A 17,680-nucleotide genomic window follows, 5' to 3' on the forward strand; every position below is an offset into this window, starting at 1 on the left:
TTCTCCGTCCGGACCAATCGGAGGAGGCGGCGGAGCTTCGCGGGCCTTCCGCAAAGCACCCTGGGGAACGTAGTCCTCTCCCTCATGGCCTTCGCAGCCGCCATTTTGTCGTCTGGAGGCGGTTTTGTGTGTTTCCTCCTCGCGCGCTCGCCTCGAAACGCGTTTGTTTGTTTGTTTGTTTGTTTGTTTGGGTACGTAAGTTTAAGAGACACGTTATGGCGCAATGAAAGTGGTCTGTTAGTGGAGATGAAGTTTCCCGCCTTCCCCGGAAAGAGCGAGCGAGGCTGGCTCCCCCTCCCGTGCCTCCTCTTTGGGCGCCCTTCTCCACGTTGTCCCTGTGATAGGAATTTTATGGTCTTAGATATATGGTAATGTTCATAATTGCACATACATAGATCAACACAGGAAGACCATCCTGGAACCATTTTGATTCCTAAACTGACCTAATCCTTTCTCTGCAAGGTTAAACTGGAAAAGCCTCCCCATTGTCTCTTTCCTCACAAATCCTGTCTCAAGGATATGTCTGTTTGAATAAGGAATAAGGCCTGTGACCTGGCCCAGGAAATAAGTATTTTACCACTACAAAAGAATGGCCAGGCTCCCCAGGCAATCCAATCAAGTAACTTGCCAGACAGGAGATAAACTGTGACAGGAGAAAAACAACATTAAAATTTCTGTGATGTAGGTGGGATGTATCTGAGGGGTGGTCTTAGGTTACACCCCTTCTGTGATGTATGCATAATGTTTCTGGGGGTGGTCTTGATCTAGAGAATGGGAATTTCAAAAGTCTTTATAAGCCCTTGCACAGCAATTTTGGGGGGTCCTCCGCCTTTCCTGCGAGTGAGGGGAGCACCCTGTTGCAACAGATCAATAAAGATCAGGCTTACTAGCTGCTTTGCTTCTCAATATTCTCTGGTTGGCCTCTGTTCTTTTCTCCTACCAATAGGGAACCTATGCAAGGACTCTATATGGGCTCTTGGATACCCCATAAGGGAAAAGGGCATATTTTTATTTACAACATCCCTCAGGCACGGGCTCCGCTGGAGGGGCCTCCTATCCAGCCTCCTGGTGAGGGAGCTGGCCTGGGGCCGAGAAGCCGGCGGACTTCATAGAATCCCCTGCGGAGCAGCCGCGGCTCTTCCGCCCAAAGGAGGCTCCGCAGGCGAGGCGGGAAAGGTGGCCCCGATCCCGCTTGACCTGTGGAGCTCGCAAGGAGGAGGGAGGGTCTCCCGAGGCTGCATCTGGCCCAGCGGAGAGGGCGGGAGCTCGCGGGGACGGCGGCGTCTCCACTTCCTTTTATGGTTGTTTGTTTTTTTTTTTTAAGCATAGTAATAACAATAAATAAATGGAAATGTGCACCCCACCCCCAAGACCATTCCATGGTAATTATTCATCCTCCCCAAATTTCAGCAGTTCTTGCGATGGCCCCTTTCCGGTTTAACAGCACAAATTCTATAGACACCTTCTATGGACTACTTTTAAAATTGCATTTTAACTTGTATTTTAAATTGGTTTGTTTTTTCCTATTATGTTTTTACTGTAATTTTACTGGTGTTAGCCGTCCTGAGCCTGGCTCTGGCCCGGGAGGGTGGGGTATAAATAAAATTAATTTATTATTATTATTATTATATCTCCTCCGCGTCACACTGTTGGCTCAAACTTGACATGAGCCAACAGTGTGACACGGCAGCTAAAAAAGCCAATGCAGTTCTGGGCTGCATCAATAGGAGTATAGCATCTAGATCAAGAGAAGTAATAGTGCCACTGTATTCTGCTCTGGTCGGACCTCACCTGGAGTACTGTGTCCAGTTCTGGGCACCACAGTTCAAGAAGGACACTGACAAACTGGAACGTGTCCAGAGGAGGGCAACCAAAATGGTCAAAGGCCTGGAAACGATGCCTTATGAGGAACGGCTAAGGGAGCTGGGCATGTTTAGCCTGTAGAAGAGGAGGCTAAGGGGTGATATGATAGCCATGTTCAAATATATAAAAGGATGTCACATAGAGGAGGGAGAAAGGTTGTTTTCTGCTGCTCCAGAGAAGCGGACACGGAGCAATGGATCCAAACTGTAAGAAAGAAGATTCCACCTAAACATTAGGAAGAATTTACTGACAGTAAGAGCTGTTCGACAGTGGAATTTGCTACCAAGGAGTGTGGTGGAGTCTCCTTTTTTGGAGGTCTTTAAGCAGAGGCTTGACAACCATATATCAGGAGTGCTCTGATGGTGTTTCCTGCTTGGCAGGGGGTTGGACTCGATGGCCCTTGTGGTCTCTTCCAACTCTAGGATTCCTCCGCCCTGCGGCTTCTGAATCGCTCAGGCTCACCCACTTTAGCTTGGGGAGGACAGGCGGAGCCGCCTAGCGCTTGGTGGGTGTGACACTGAGGAGCAGAGGGAGCTCCTTGGTCCAGGATCTGCCCTCTTGTCAAGGAGTTTGTACAGGTCCCCCGAAAGAAGAAGTCCTGGGGACAGAGGCGCTTGGGTTGCATTTGCCAAGGAGAGCAGTGCATGGTGAATGCCAGCTCTGCTTGCCAACCTGCCCTGAAAAGAGACCTAACAATTTAACCCCCGTGTTGCAAACAATAGTAATCTCCAAGGCAACACGATGACCAAAGACAATGATACAATATCAATATACACTCTTTATATAGTATGAAATCACATAAACAGAAAACTTATGATTAATGGATTCCCTTGAAAACATAAAACCTTATCTGGTGAAAACTTTCATAAACTAAGCTGTACAGCCTGTTTTCACCAGATAAGAATCTGATACATTGCTTCTTTCAGAGACTTGCATAGTCTTCAAAGACTTTTAGAGGCTTGTAAGACATGTTTATTTGGTTTTATTTCCTATTATATAAAGAGTGTATATTGATATATCTTTGCATTTGGTCATCGCATTGCCTTGGAGATTACTGATTGAAAAGAGATCTGGCAGAGCAGTCATGTCCCCAAGAGGAGTGCTGTGCAAAAGGTCCCTCTGGTCTTGTGCAGAGGACAGCACCCCCAGAGTCCATCCCTACAGTTTTGCCTGCCAAAGCTCCATCTGCTGCTTCAAGACAGCAAAAGGGAGCTGAGTGCGCAGCAAAATTCCACATGGTGCCTGATGGGCACCAACCTGTCACAGGGCCAACCTTGGCCTGTTCCCCCACCCCAAAGTCTGCAAGAGCCGCTTTCTTTTTTTTAATAAAGATATTTATTGCAATTTTTTAAACAACAAACAAACCACCAAACATATAAAATACCATCACTATACACACAAAGAAAAAGTCTAAGCAAAGTTAAGAAATAAACAAAGAATAAAAAAAGAGTACATAAAAAAATACAGTTGTTCATAAGTCATATTTTCATAATCTTTGGACTTCCTCACATCACCCTTCCCTGCGTTCTTGATCAGTTTGTTAGACAGCAATTTATTACCTTATTTCAGTTCTTATTTTATAAATCTCAGATATTATGTCCCAAATTTTAAATAACTTTATCGTAAATTAAACTGCTTGGTTTGAGCATAATATTGCTTCAAATTTCATCCTTTCCTTAAACCTCACTTGTTCTCATATATCCTACAACAAAGTTACTGCTGCCGTGTTACTTTCAATCGTGCATTCTCCTAACATTCATACAGTTTATAGTGCTTTTGTAAATAGTCTTTAAATTTTTTCCAGTCCTCTTCCACCGTCTCTTCTCCCAGGTCCCGAATTCCGCCAGTCATTTCAGCCAGTTCCATGTAATCCATCAGTTGCGTCTGCCATTCTTCCAGTGTGGGTAAATCTTGGGTCTTCCAGAACTTTGCGATGAGTATTCTTGCTGCTGTTGTTGCGTACATAAAAAAAGTTCTATCTTTTTTTAACACCCCTTGGCCGACAATGCCCAAAAGGAAGGCCTCTGGTTTCTTAAGGAAGGTATACTTAAATACCTTTTTTAACTCATTATAAATCATTTCCCAGAAAGCCTTAACCCTTGGGCACGTCCACCAGAGGTGAAAGAATGTTCCTTCAGTTCCTTTACATTTCCAACATTTATTATCAGGCAGATGATATATTTTTGCCAGCTTGACTGGGGTCATGTACCACCTGTATATCATTTTCATAATATTTTCTTTCAAGGCATTGCATGCCGTGAACCTCACTCCGGTGGTCCATAACTTTTCCCAGTCAGCAAACATAATATTGTACCCAATGTCCTGTGCCCAATTTATCATAGCTGATTTGACAGTTTCATCCTGTGTATTCCATTTCAACAGCAAGTTATACATTTTTGAAAGTACCTTGGTCTTAGGTTCTAACAGTTCTGTTTCTAATTTCGATTTTTCCACCTGGAAACCTATTTTTTTATCTGCCTTAAAGACCTCCCTAATCTGAGCGTAATGTAACCAATCTCGCACTTTGTCCTTTAATTTCTCAAAACTCTGCAATCTCCAAGTATCTCCTTCTTTTTCTAATATTTCCCAATACTTCGGCCAATTGGCCTCCATATTGAGTCTTTTCTGAGCCTTGGCTTCCATTGGTGACAGCCACCTTGGGGTCTTGTTTTCTAATAAGTCTTTGTATTTTGTCCAGACATTAAACACAGCCTTCCTGACAATATGGTTCTTAAAAGCCTTATGGATTTTTACCTTGTCATACCACAAATATGCATGCCATCCGAAAGCATTGTTAAACCCTTCCAGATCTAGGACATCAGTGTTCTCAAGAAGAAGCCAATCTTTCATCCACCAGAAAGCTGCGGATTCATAATACAACCTCAAATCTGGCAGGGCAAACCCCCCTCTTTCCTTAGCATCAGTTAGTATTTTGAATTTTATTCGGGGCTTTTTGCCCTGCCAGACAAATTTAGAAATATCTCTCTGCCACTTTGTAAAACATTCCACTCTGTCCACAATCTGTAGGGTCTGAAACAAAAACAACATTTTTGGCAATACATTCATCTTTATCGTAGCAATTCGGCCCAAGAAGGAAAGTTTTAGTCTTGACCAACTTTCTAAGTCCTTTTTAATTTCTGTCCAACACTTTTCATAGTTGTCCTTAAATAAATTCAGATTTTTGGCAGTCATGTTAACCCCTAGGTATTTCACCTTTTTAACCACTTTTAAATCTGTCTCTTTCTGAAACCTTTCTGATTCCACAGTTGTCAAATTTTTCCCCAAAACCTTAGTCTTTTGCTTGTTTAATTTAAAACCCGCCACCCGACCAAACTCATGAATCAATTCTAAAACCCTTTTCGTACTAGATTCTGGCTCCTGCAATGTCAAAACCAAGTCATCTGCGAAAGCTTTAAGTTTATACTGTTTGGCTCCGACCTGAATCCCTTCAACCAACCGGTCCCCTCTAATCATATTCAGGAGCACCTCCAGGACCGAAATAAATAACAAAGGGGAAATAGGACAGCCTTGTCGTGTTGCTTTCTCAATCTTGAACTCTTCTGTCACCACATTGTTAACTATTAATTTAGCTTTTTGTTCTGAATAGATTGCCTCTATGCCATTTTCAAACCCCCATCCCACTCCCATCTCTTCAAGATTTTTCTTCATAAACTTCCAAGAAATATTATCAAAGGCCTTCTCCGCATCTATAAAAATCAACACTGCTTTTGTATTGATGTTCGTTTGTAAAAGTTCCAAAATGTCGATAATGTTTCTAGTGTTATCAAACAAATGTCTGCCTGGGAGAAAACCTGCCTGGTCTTTATGAATTACTTCATTTAACACTTTTTTAAGTCTACTTGCCAGAATATCAGCAAAAATTTTGTAATCCACATTCAGGAGGGAGATGGGATGGTAGTTCTTAAGTTGTGTCTTTTCAGTTTCCAATTTGGGTATCAATGTGATGAAAGCTTCTTTCCACAATTCCGGTGCCTTCTTCCCCTCCATAATCTCATTGCAAACCTCCATTAATGGTTGTGTCAGATATTCTTTCAATGTCTTATAGTACTTGGAGGTAAGCCCATCTGGCCCTGGAGATTTGCCCAGTTGCATATTCTGAATGGCACCTTCAATCTCTTGTTGTGTTATTTTATAATTCAGGGTTGTTCTATTATCTTGAGACAATTTTGGTAGGCCATTCCTTCTCAAAAATTGGTCTATCTCAATCTCATTTTGCGGCCCTTGAGTATAAAGTTGTTTAAAGTATCTCTGGAAGCACTTTCTAATCTCCACAGGATTCTGAATGTTTTTCCCTTCAATCTCTAAATTGGTAACCGTATTTAGTTTTTGTCTCTTTTTCAGTTGCCATGCTAACAGCTTTCCACATTTATTTGCCGATTCAAATGATCTTTGTTTCATTAACTTGATTTTCCACTCTACTTCCTGATTTATCAATTTAGAATATTGTGCTTGGTAGAGTTTAATTTCTCTCAGAATCTCCTGTGTTCGGTTTCAATCTCAGCTTTTTCTCACATTCCCTAATTTTCTCCAAAATCTTGCCCTTTTTCTCATTCTGTTCTCTTTTCTTTATGGTGTTCTGTTGTACCAGAAACCCCCTCATTACAGCTTTGCTTGCGTCCCAGATTACTCTTTTTTCCACCGTGGTGTTCAAATTTATTTCGAAATAGTCCTTCAAAGTTTTTTGGGCCTTTTAAATAATCTCCTGATCTCTGAGCAGGGTGTCATTCATCTTCCATCTAAAGGAGCCGGTTGTAGTTAGTCTCATATCCATCTTTACTGTGTTGTGGTCGGAGCAGGTCTTTGGGCAGATTTCCACTTTTCTAATCTTAGGTGCCAGACCTCTAGTTATCCAAATTTGGTCGATTCTTGTCCATGTCAGTTGGGCTTCAGAAAAGAATGTTCCTTCTCTTCCTAAGGGGTTTTTTGTCCTCCAAATATCAATCAAGTCCATATTGTCAGTCAATTCAAAAAAAGTTTTAGGTAGTCTGCCATCTTTTGTAACGTTTTGGCTTTGTGACTTATCCATGTTTGTGGACACCACCCCATTCATGTCTCCCATCATAATGATGTTGCTATAGTCCAGATAGTCCGGCATTGTCTCATGCAGCTTCTTGTAAAATTCTGATTTTCCTTCATTTGGTGCGTAAATTCCCAATATCAAAAACTTTTCACCCTGAGTTTGTATTTCAATTGCCAAAATTCTTCCTTGCTCATCTTTAAAAAGGAATTTTGGTGATAGGCTCTCCTTAGCATAGATCACCACCCCTCTCTTTTTAACTCGGTCTGATGAAATAAATTCTTGGCCTAATCTCTTATTGATTAACACTTTTCTGTGGAGCCTAGTCACATGTGTTTCCTGCAAGCAAATAATGTCCAATTGTTCTTTCTTTAGTATATGAAATATCCTTCTCCTTTTTTCCGGGGAATTTCCGCCATTAATGTTCCAACTAAGAAGTTGCAGAGACATCCTGGGCAAATCTGTTATTCAGTAGGTGGTGGCGTTTCTTTCTTTTGGTCGTCAGATCCCAAAGGTGTGGGTGCAGGCGCAGGCGGTGGTGGTGGCCAAGACCCAGGCCCTGTAATCCCTTTCTGCAGGTCTTCTCCTTAGTCGTTCAAAAACTTGTCTTTGTCTTCAGGTGTTTTAATCTTCACTTTCTTCCCTCTGAATGTAAAAGATAATCCTTGAGGAAATTCCCACCTAAAAGGAATTGTGTTGCTTCTCAAGAGTTTTGTTAGTTCTGTATAGGTGGTTCTAAGATCCAAAAGTTGTTTAGGGATATCTTTGTAGATTTCGGCTCTCCTACCTTGAATTTCAAGTGACTTTTCGTAATGTAGGCCTAGTATTTTTTCCCTCTCTTCCTTAGATCTCAAAATGATCAGACAGTCTCTGGGTCTATCTTTCTTCACCACTCTTCCAAGTCTAAAGGCACTCACAATTTTAAAGTCCTTATCTTCCTCCAAATTCCAAAACTTAGAAAATTCTTTTGTCAGATAATCCATCAAATTCCCCTGTTCAAGTTCTGAAATTGACCTCAGCCTCAGATTATTTTCCCTGGAACGTAATTCAATCATAGACAGGTAGGCCTGATGTTCACCCACCTGTTTGTGCAATGGTTTAACCTCCTCCTTCATTGGCCACCTCATTGGCCGCCTCAGCCAATTTACGATTCTCAGTGGTAGCTTCAAAAAGCTTCCCAATTGATTGTGCATGTAGAGTAACTTGTTCAGTTAATTTATTTAGGCTGGCAGTGTTTTGGTCAATCTTAGCCGATTGTGCATCCACTTTTTTGTCCAATGTTTCCAATTTCTCCAGGATTTTATCTAGTACTGATTCATTTCCTCCAGCTGCCATGCCTTCTAGTGGAGTCAACTCAGTTTCTACTTCTTGTGCTCCCAAAACAGTGGGAACCGATGATCTGCGAAACTGGGAAGTTAATGTTAATTGAGTTGATTGTTTAGCTTTAGCCTTGGCTGATCTTGTTTTCCCAGTGCCACTCATTCCACTCCCATCTACGTGCCAAGGTCAAATTATGTATGCTCCCATGGGAATCCACAAGCCCAGAGAGTAAACAACAAGTTGAAGGAAGAAAGTGGAAAAACACAGGTCACAGACAATTGTAAATCCAAAGTCCACTAGGGGGAGTTCAAACCAGTCTTGAGGGAAACAAAGGAAGTTTTTCCACAAACTTATTCCAAAACTTGGAAAATTCCTCAATGTTCAACAATGTCCAACCAATCTTATATTTCCAAAAAGACCTTCAGCTCTTCTTTAAAATCAGCAGAGTAAGTCCTTACTTAGACAATGTTTCAGGAAAAGTGCTAGAAAGCAGTGTTTCAAAGTAGCTAGTCCAAAAACACTCAAAAGTAACAGCTCACTGTAACAAAGACAAAGTCCGCAAACTGACAGTTCCAGTAGTTTGGCAGTCAAGTACCTGGGTTTCTTTATGTAGTTTTGTAAATCCACAGGGAGAGGAAAAATCAAAACCAAGATCCAAAAAGAAAGGAAAATTAAATCCCTTAGTTCCAATAACGACAGTTCAAATCATGCGCAGACTTAAAACTTTCAACTCCTCTTCAAAGGCTTCAGATCAAAGTCATTGCTTTAAAAGTTTAGCAGAAGAGGGAGACGGACTTCCTGGTTGCATCTCCCGCTTAGTCCGAATTTTTTAAGATTAATTTAGATTATTTTAGTCCCTTTTACTCACGGGTTGCTGTTACCGAATCCAATAATCCAGGAAAAAAGGTCAGCGCTCACCGACAGCAGCTGTGCGGCTTCGCTCACACGGAAAGAGCGATCGACTCACAGCACCGCGATCCCTTCCACGTTCCGGAACCCCTTACGGGGTCCCTTCTTCATTTCGGGGGGCGCTTCTGGTGCCCGCCGAGTCCCATGGCCACAGGCTCACTCTGCCTGTGGTTTTCCGACGTGGGTCTCCGCTTTGCCGTAGCGGACGACCCGTTTCCGCGGAGCTTCCCCTTCAGCAAGTGAAGGAGACCGCCATTGCTGTTTGCGCCGCCTCCGGAAGTCGCAAGAGCCGCTTTCTGTTTCTCCTGGGCAAGGCAGGCTTATGCCACGGGTTGGCTTGTCTTGGTGTGCAAATTGTGCTTTTCGCAACAGTTTCACAGGCTGCACGGGGGTGGGTGGTTCCTGGTGGGGACCAGGCTCACTGTCCCGCAGTTGGGCTCCTCCATAAGGAAGTAGCCTTCGGTGGCAGCTTCCTGCCATGCTGGGCCAAGCAAAGACATCCGTTGCCTCTGCTTTCCATGCCAGCATTTGGCCTCCCTGCTAGACAGTTGGCTCCACACCTGCTTTTCCTAGGCTATCAGGGGCGAGGGAGCTTTCTTGGGGGGGCATCTGCAGCTGGACATCAAAGGTGCCCCCCCAACTAGTCCAACATTGAGAGTGCCACTGGGGCCAACTAGATGCGCACAAACATAGCAGCGTAGCAGCATCAACTCTCCCCCCACTCAACTTATATAAATCTCTGTAATCTTTGGCACTGGATGGCGTCAACCCTTGTGGCCAGGAGGCATTGGTAGCCTTTGGATTTGCCAAAGCACAGCTTAAAGCAGTTCTCCAAGTTGCTCCTGGTCATTTCTGGCTGTTGGAGAAGCAAATTCTAGCATTTCACCATGTGCTGCAGCATGTGCACAGGACAGGGGGGCTGCAACATGTGCAAAGGGCAGGGGGGCAGCTGTCCCACCCCATCAAGTACAGTGGTGCCTCGCAAGACAAAAACAATCCATTCCGCGATTCTCTTCGTCTAGCGGTTTTTTCGTCTTGCGAAGCAACCCTATTAGCGGATTAGCGCTATTAGCGGATTAGCGGCTATTAAAGGCTTAGCAGCTTAGCGGCTAAAAGACTATTAGCGGCTTAGGAAAAGTGGGGGGAAAGTGGGGGGAAATCGGAACACTCGCAAGACGTTTTCGTCTTGCGAAGCAAGCCCATAGGGAAATTCGTCTTGCGAAGCAGCTCAAAAACGGAAAACCCTTTCGTCTAGCGGGTTTTCCGTCTTGCGAGGCATTCGTCTTGCGGGGCACCACTGTACAGGAAAACAATAGAAATACTTAACTAACTAACCAATCACCCCTAACAAAAGTCCTCCCAACCAAGTAACACCCCCCCCCCGCAAAAATCCTGACTGCCCATTTGTTGCAATATATCTGCCCTGAATCCTCCAACATTCAGTTTCACTGGGTGCGGTTTGCAAGGAAGGGAGATGCAGCCCCCTTTCTCCAGCCACACGCCCCGAGGCACTTTCCTGTCCTCCTGGTCCCTCTGCCATCCCTTGCCTTCCTTCTAAGCTAATTTACTCCTGTCTTCAGGCCCCATCCAGGCTTCTCCTCTGCAGTTTGGTGCTTTGGCTTGTACCCACCATTGAAATTAATGGACCATAGTCATGTCCATTATTTCCAATGGGTCTACTCAGAGTAGGGCTAACACTGGCTAAACCTCCTTGGCTCAGTGTCTTATCAAAGCTGAATGATGCCAAACCATCACAGCCTCTTGAGCAGCCTTATTTTAAGTTGGAGCACACATTTGTCCAAAGGTCAGGCCAGCGAGGTAACCGTTCAAGGCTGCTAAGGGTGACTGGGGCGGAGTCCTGTATGGAACAGAAGTCGAGGGCTTGCAGCTCCAACCCAATGCAAGAGGCAGGCTGTCCTCAGTGCTGGCCCCACTCCTCTCTGGGGAGTGACGCAGAGCCTTTGCTTTCTCTGTTGAATGGTCACTGTAAAATGTAAAGGTTCATTATTGCTTCGCAAGTTGTGTATTTCTTTCAGGGCCAGGGCAAATAACGGGACCCATTCTTGCAGCTGTGAAACATAGCAGGTGCTGCTGAGTTGTGTTCATCAAGCTGTGTCAGCAATTGGGTCTAGTATATAAGGAGCAGCACCTAGCTCCTCTCCCATTACCCTGGGAGATGGTTGGTGGTTGGGTCATGTTTGTTGTTGTTATCTTTAGTGTAAAAGGAGTTTTTGTTATTGTTATTAAAACCTTGTTAAAGTTATTTTTTAGTTCCTTGTCATGCATGGTCTCCCCAGCAAGCTCTCTGCAGCGCTACTAACCTGCAAATAGCCAATATTCTCCACTTGCTGGCCCCCCGCTCCAGCACCTGACCACGTGCCATTCTTTGTAAATAGCAGCCTGTCTGGGCAGCAGAGGCTCCTTGAGCCTTGTGGTGGCCGCTGCACAAAGAGGCAGCTGGGGTTCTGAGCTTTGGGGCTGAGCGACTGTGGGGTGTAGTTGGGTGTGTGAAGGCTGAGCTGGAAGTGATCACCAGACATGAAACCAGACAGGGCTTCCTGTTTCCATGGCACAAAAGTCAGTACCTGGGTCCTTGACTGACAGCTTCTTTGCTCCTGTGCAGCATCTGCATGTGGCTTAAACCATAGATGGGGACTCGTTGCGCCCCTTCCCACTGTGGAAATTACCTCAAGTTTGGGATTCTGTGACCAGGGCTGTGTGCTCTGGGCAGCTGTGTAGAAATAATCCTGCCTGTGCTGCTGCGAGAGGCCCCTGGGCAGAGCCCAGGGAGGCCAGAGACCCAGCTGCTCCAGTCCCACCTGCCTGTGTTTTCTGAAACCAGCTTTCAGTTGAGCCTTTCTTCTTCGCCCTTGCCAACAGTTGGGACAACGGCCTCTCTTACTGACTGGGGAGGCAGAGGGAGCAGCTGAAGCCCCTGTCAGACAAGGGGCAACAAAAGGAGCACAACGTTCATGTGCCTCATTTTAGAGAGGCAATTTATCAAGGCAGAAGCTTTCATGGGCCAGAGCCCACTTCCTCAGACACACATAGGGCAAGTTGGCATTGGACTCCAGGCCTCTGATGTTCCTACATAAGACATTTGTAAGGTGCCCAGACTCTGCTGGCTTCCCTCGTCATCCTCGGGATGGTGCCCTTGCCTCACACAGAAGGCATGGAGGCTCCAGATCCACTGCCATTCAGCAAAGATTGTGTGTGCGTGTGTGTGCTTGAGAGAGAGAAGTGGCATCCAAAAAGGGGGGTGCCAGAATGTCTGTAGCAGGGAATTGCATCAGGAACCCACTTCCTTCCTTCTCTCCTCTCCACACCCACCCACCCCATAGGCAGGGTCTGATCCTTTCACATAGACATGCAAAAACGCACAGCCTGTGTGCTTGGCGGTGGCTGGTATTCTTCTTGTAGAACGTGCTAGCAGAGGAAGGCCAGGTTCAGGTGCTGTGAATCTGCCTAAATAATAAATAGCATTTAGATCTCTCAGCCAGCAAACAGCTTTGACAAGCCCACATGGCTGACTGAGAGAGACTCAGAGAGCTTGCAGGGCAACAGCTGAAGGAGGAGCAAAAGGGTTTACTTCTGTGTGTGTTTCTTTGTGGCTGATTAGCTGCTCTCCCTGTGCAAAGGTCAGAGGGGGCAGGGTTTCTGTTGAGTCAGGTGATTAGCTGTGGGATGAGCTTATCAGAGCTTGCAGGGCAGTGGCGCACGCCGTTTGATCCATCTTTTAGATTTAGGGGAGCTAGTCTCAAACGTTTGCTGGGGGAGACCTACGTTTTTTCGGGGGGGGGGGTTATTTGTCCTGTCTTCACACTTTTTAAGATGGAGGACCACTGTAGCCACCCCCAACGACACGTTTTCAAGATGGAGGGGGAGGGAACTGCAGTCGCCTGCGGTTCCCGTGCAATGTTTGCCATCTTGCCAAAGGTTGCAGGCAGCTTTACCTGCAGCAATTGTATGTTGATTGCCCTCTTAGAAGACAAAGTCCAGCAACTGGAGGAACGTGTAGCTACGCTCCAAAGAATTAGAGAGCTGCAGCTCTTCTGGGAAGCAACAGAGCACACCGTCTCCACCAAGGATACGGGACACCCCTGAGAAGGAGGCTAGTTCACCAACACAGGTGCCAGATATATGGAGGCCCAGGGTTCTCTCTGATTGTTTAGAAATACACAATCGCTTTGAAGTCCTCTCCCCTAGCATGGAAGGCGAAGAACAGACTCCATTTGAGGATCTCCCCCTCATTACAGTCGATCAGGTATATGAAGACGAGCAGCAAAGTCAGTCCTCAGGGAATGTGCAGGCGACCTTGGAACGGACAGCTCACGGAAGAACCCCGACCAAACCTAAGAGGAGGCGTGTAGTGGTGATAGGGGATTCCCTACTGAGGGGAACAGAAGCAGTGATCGGTGGGCCTGACAAGATGTCTCGGGAAGTGTGCTGTCTCCCCGGGGCTAAGATCCAAGATGTAACTGAACGACTGCAAGGAATCATAAAACCCACTGACAAATACTCCTTCCTCTTGGTTCATGTGGGAACCAATGACACTGCAAGCAATAGCCTCCAGAAGATCAAAAGAGACTACGAGGCTCTGGGCAGGAAATTGAAGCAATTAAATGCACAAATTGTCATCTCATCTGTCCTCCCAGTTGAACGACGTGACCCAGGGAGAGAGGGAAAAATAGTGGAAGTGAACAGCTGGCTTCGCAAATGGTGTAAACAGGAACGGTTTGGATTCTTAGATCACGGACTGAAGTTTCTTGAAGATGGACTTCTGGCAACCGATGGGCTGTACCTCACAACGGTTGGGAGGAATGTTTTTGCCAAAAATCTCAGAAACCTCATCAGGAGGGCTTTAAACTGACTAATGTGGGGGAGGGAGACAGTGCTCCTGAAGGTAGGAGTCTATCAATTGATGAAGATGATCATCCAAATGTCATAGACCAAATGGAGCAAACAGCACGCAGACCTAGTGGTGGGAGGAAAAATCCTTAAATAAGAGACACGGGGGAATGATTAATGGACTTCAATGTCTGTACACTAATGCGCAAAGCATGGGAAATAAACAAGATGAGCTTGAGCTCTTGGTACAGCAAACTAAATATGACATAATAGGCATCACTGAAACCTGGTGGGATAAATCCCACGATTGGAATGTAATAATGGAGGGATACAATCTATTTCAGAGAAACAGACCAGACAAGAAAGGAGGAGGAGTGGCGGTATACGTCAGGGATGTGTATACCTGTGAAGAGATCCAAGATTTAGAACCTCAAAGCCAAAGTGAGAGCATTTGGGTCAAAATTAAGGGAGAGAAGAATAACAGGGACCTCATTGTGGGAGTTTACTATAGATCCCCAAGCCAAACGGAGGACATAGATGATGCCTTCCTGGAACAGATGGCCAAGCATGCAAAAGGAAGGGCGATAGTAGTAATTGGGGGACTTCAGTTACCCGGATATTTGTTGGATGTCAAACTCAGCCAAGAGCATATGGTCAAACAGATTCCTCACTGGCCTTGCAGACAACTTCATTGTCCAGAAAGTGGGAGAAGCAACAAGAGGAACAGCCATTTTAGATCTGGTCCTAACCAATGTTGATGACCTGGTTAGTGGGGTAGAAGTGGAAGGATCATTAGGCGCGAGTGATCATGCTCTTCTGAAGTTTACTATACAGCGGAAAGGAGCAGCCAAGCATACTAGGACTCAATTTCTTGACTTTAAGAAAGCCGACTTCATAAAACTTAGGGAAGTGCTGGGTGAGATCCCATGGACAGTAATACTAAAAGGAAAGGGAGTTCATGATGGCTGGGAGTTTGTTAAGAGGGAGATAGTAAAAGCACAACGTCAGGCAATACCAATGAGACGGAAACATGGAAGGTGCCTAAAGAAGCCAGGGTGGCTATCTAAAGAACTTTTAACTGAGTTAAGATTAAAAAAGGATGTGTACAAAAAATGGAAAAGGGGGGAAACCACCAGAGGAATTCAAACAAATAGCCAGCACGTGTAGACACAAAGTCAGAAAAGCTAAAGCACAGAATGAACTCAGGCTTGCTAGAGAGGTTAAAAGCAACAAAAAAGGCTTTTATGGGTATGTTCGTAGCAAAAGGAAGAACAAAGAAACAGTGGGGTCACTCAGAGGAGAAGATGGTGAAATGCAAACAGGGGACACAGAAAGGGCTGAACTCCTCAATGCCTTCTTTGCCTCAGTCTTCTCCAATAAAGAAAACAATGCCCGACCTGAAGAATTGAAGCAAATGATTCAGCAAAGGAAACACAGCCCAGAATAACTAAGGAGTACAAGAATACTGTATTTTTCGCCCTATAGGATGCACCGGCCCATAGGACGCACCTAGTTTTCAGGGGGGGGGGGAAATCAAGGAAAAAAATATGATTCCCCCCCCCCCCGCAGCTCTGGGAGAAGCGGACAGGCTGCACGCAGCCTGTGCGCTACTCCAAGACCTTCTCCCTGCTTTTGCGGGAGGTGGCGGAATTCCCCCACCTCCCGCAAAAGCCCACAGGAGCCCCACTTGACTCCTGCGGGCTTTTCGACCAGGAGGGAGAAGGGACTGAAAGGGCCAGTCAGTCCCTTCTCCCTCCTCGGGGAAAAGCAGCCAAGAGCCGCTTGCTCTTTAAAGGGTGCACAGCTCCTGCAGACTTTTCTAGGAGGTGGGGGAATTCCCCCCCTCATAGAAAAGCCAGTAGAAGCCGCGGAGCCCCTTTAAAGAGCGCACGTCTTTTGCCTGCTTTTGCGGGATGTGGGGGAATTCCCCCCTCTCCCGCAAAAGCCCAAAGGAGGGAGAAGGGACTGACTCGGCCAGTCAGTCCCTTCTCCCTCCTCGGGGAAAAGCCCCCAAGAGCGGCGCGCTCTTTAAAGGGTGCGCAGCTCCTGCAGGCTTTTCTAGGAGGTGGGGGAATTCCCCCACCTCCTAGAAAAACCGCCTTTAAAGAGCGCGCGGCTTTTGCCTGCTTTTGCGGGAGGTGGGGGAATTCCCCCATCTCCCACAAAAGCCCAAAGGAGGGTTGGAGAGTAGCGGGAAGGCGTTGCGCACCTTCCTGCTGCCCCCCCATCCTCTGGAGCTGGTGATAGGGGAAGCGCTGCTTTCCCCACCGCCAGCCTCGAAGCCGGGTTGGAGAGTAGCGGGAAGGCGTCGCACGCCTTCCTGCTGCCCCCCATCCTCTGGGGCTGGCGATGGGGGAAGCGCTGCTTTCCCCACCGCCAGCCTCAAAGCCGGGTTGGAGAGTAGCGGCAAGGCGTTGCGCGCCTTCCCGCTGCCCCCATCCTCTGGGGCTGGCGATGGAGGAAGCGCTGCTTTACCCCACCGCCAGCCTCAAACAGCAGACTCTCCTGGCTTCAGCGGAAGCAACGCGAAGCCTCCGGAGCGCAGGCTTCGTAGGCTTCGTGTTGCTACCGCTGAAGCCAAGGAGTCTGCATTCACCCCATAAGACGCACCCTCATTTCCCCTTCATTTTTGGAGGGGAAAAAGTGCGTCTTATAGGGCAAAAAATACGGTACTTGGCTAGTTTAGATGTATTCAAGTCTCCAGGGCCAGATGAACTGCAGGGGACACAGAAAGGGCTGAACTCCTCAATGCCTTCTTTGCCTCAGTCTTCTCCGATAAGGAAAACAATGCCCGACCTAAAGAATTTGGAGCAAATGATTCAGCAAAGGAAACACAGCCCAGAATAACTAAGGAGATAGTACAAGAATACTTGGCCAGTTTAGATGTATTCAAGTCTCCAGGGCCAGATGAACTGCATCCAAGAGTATTAAAAGAACTGGCAGGTGTGATCTCAGAACCACTGGCAGTCATCTTTGAGAATTCCTGGAGAACAGGCTAAGTCCCGGCAGACTGGAGGAGGGCAAATGTTGTCCCTATTTTCAAAAAGGGGGAAAGAGAGGACCTAAATAATTATCGCCCAGTCAGTCTGACATCAATACCAGGGAAGATTCTGGAGCAGATCATTAAGCAAACAGTCTGTGAGCACCTAGAAAGGAATGCTGTGATCACCAATAGTCAGCATGGATTTCTGAAAAATAAGTCATGTCAGACTAACCTGATCTCGTTTTTTGACAGAATTACAATCCTGGTAGATGAAGGGACCCCTTCATGGATCACTGCCTTGCCGTGGCGAAGGGGCTTGAAGAACTCAGAGAAGCTATGAACTACGCCGAGCAGGGCACACAAGATGAACAGGTCATAGTGGAGAGTTTTGACCAAACGTGATCCACCTGGAGTAGGAATCGGCAAGCCACTCCAGTATCCCTGCCAAGAAAACTCCATGGACAAAGACAACAGGCATATAAAAGTTATGACACTGGAAGATGAGCCCCTCAGGTCGGAAGGTGTCCAACATGCTACTGGGGAAGAGCGGAGGACAAGTACAAGTAGATCCAGAGCTGATGAAGCGGCTGGGCCAAAGCCGAAAGGACGCTCAGTTGTGGATATGCATGGAAGCGAAAGGAAAGTCCAATGCTGTAAAGAAAAATATTGCATAGGAACCTGGAATGTAAGAACCATGAACCTGGGTAAGTTGGATGTGG

At 46.2% G+C, this 17,680-nt stretch overlaps 1 long non-coding RNA gene across 1 annotated transcript; it reads left to right on the forward strand.

Moving 5' to 3' along the window:
• The first annotated feature begins 98 nt into the window (after positions 1-98).
• On the forward strand, positions 99-11,393 carry LOC309523164. The gene is made up of 2 exons (XR_014215272.1): positions 99-181; positions 11,167-11,393. It is a non-coding gene; the product is annotated as an uncharacterized lncRNA (long non-coding RNA).
• Positions 11,394-17,680: the final 6,287 nt, after the last annotated feature.

Source organism: Podarcis vaucheri, assembly GCF_965113315.1.
Source record: "Podarcis vaucheri genome assembly, chromosome: 18".
Taxonomy (NCBI): Eukaryota; Metazoa; Chordata; class Lepidosauria; order Squamata; family Lacertidae; genus Podarcis; species Podarcis vaucheri.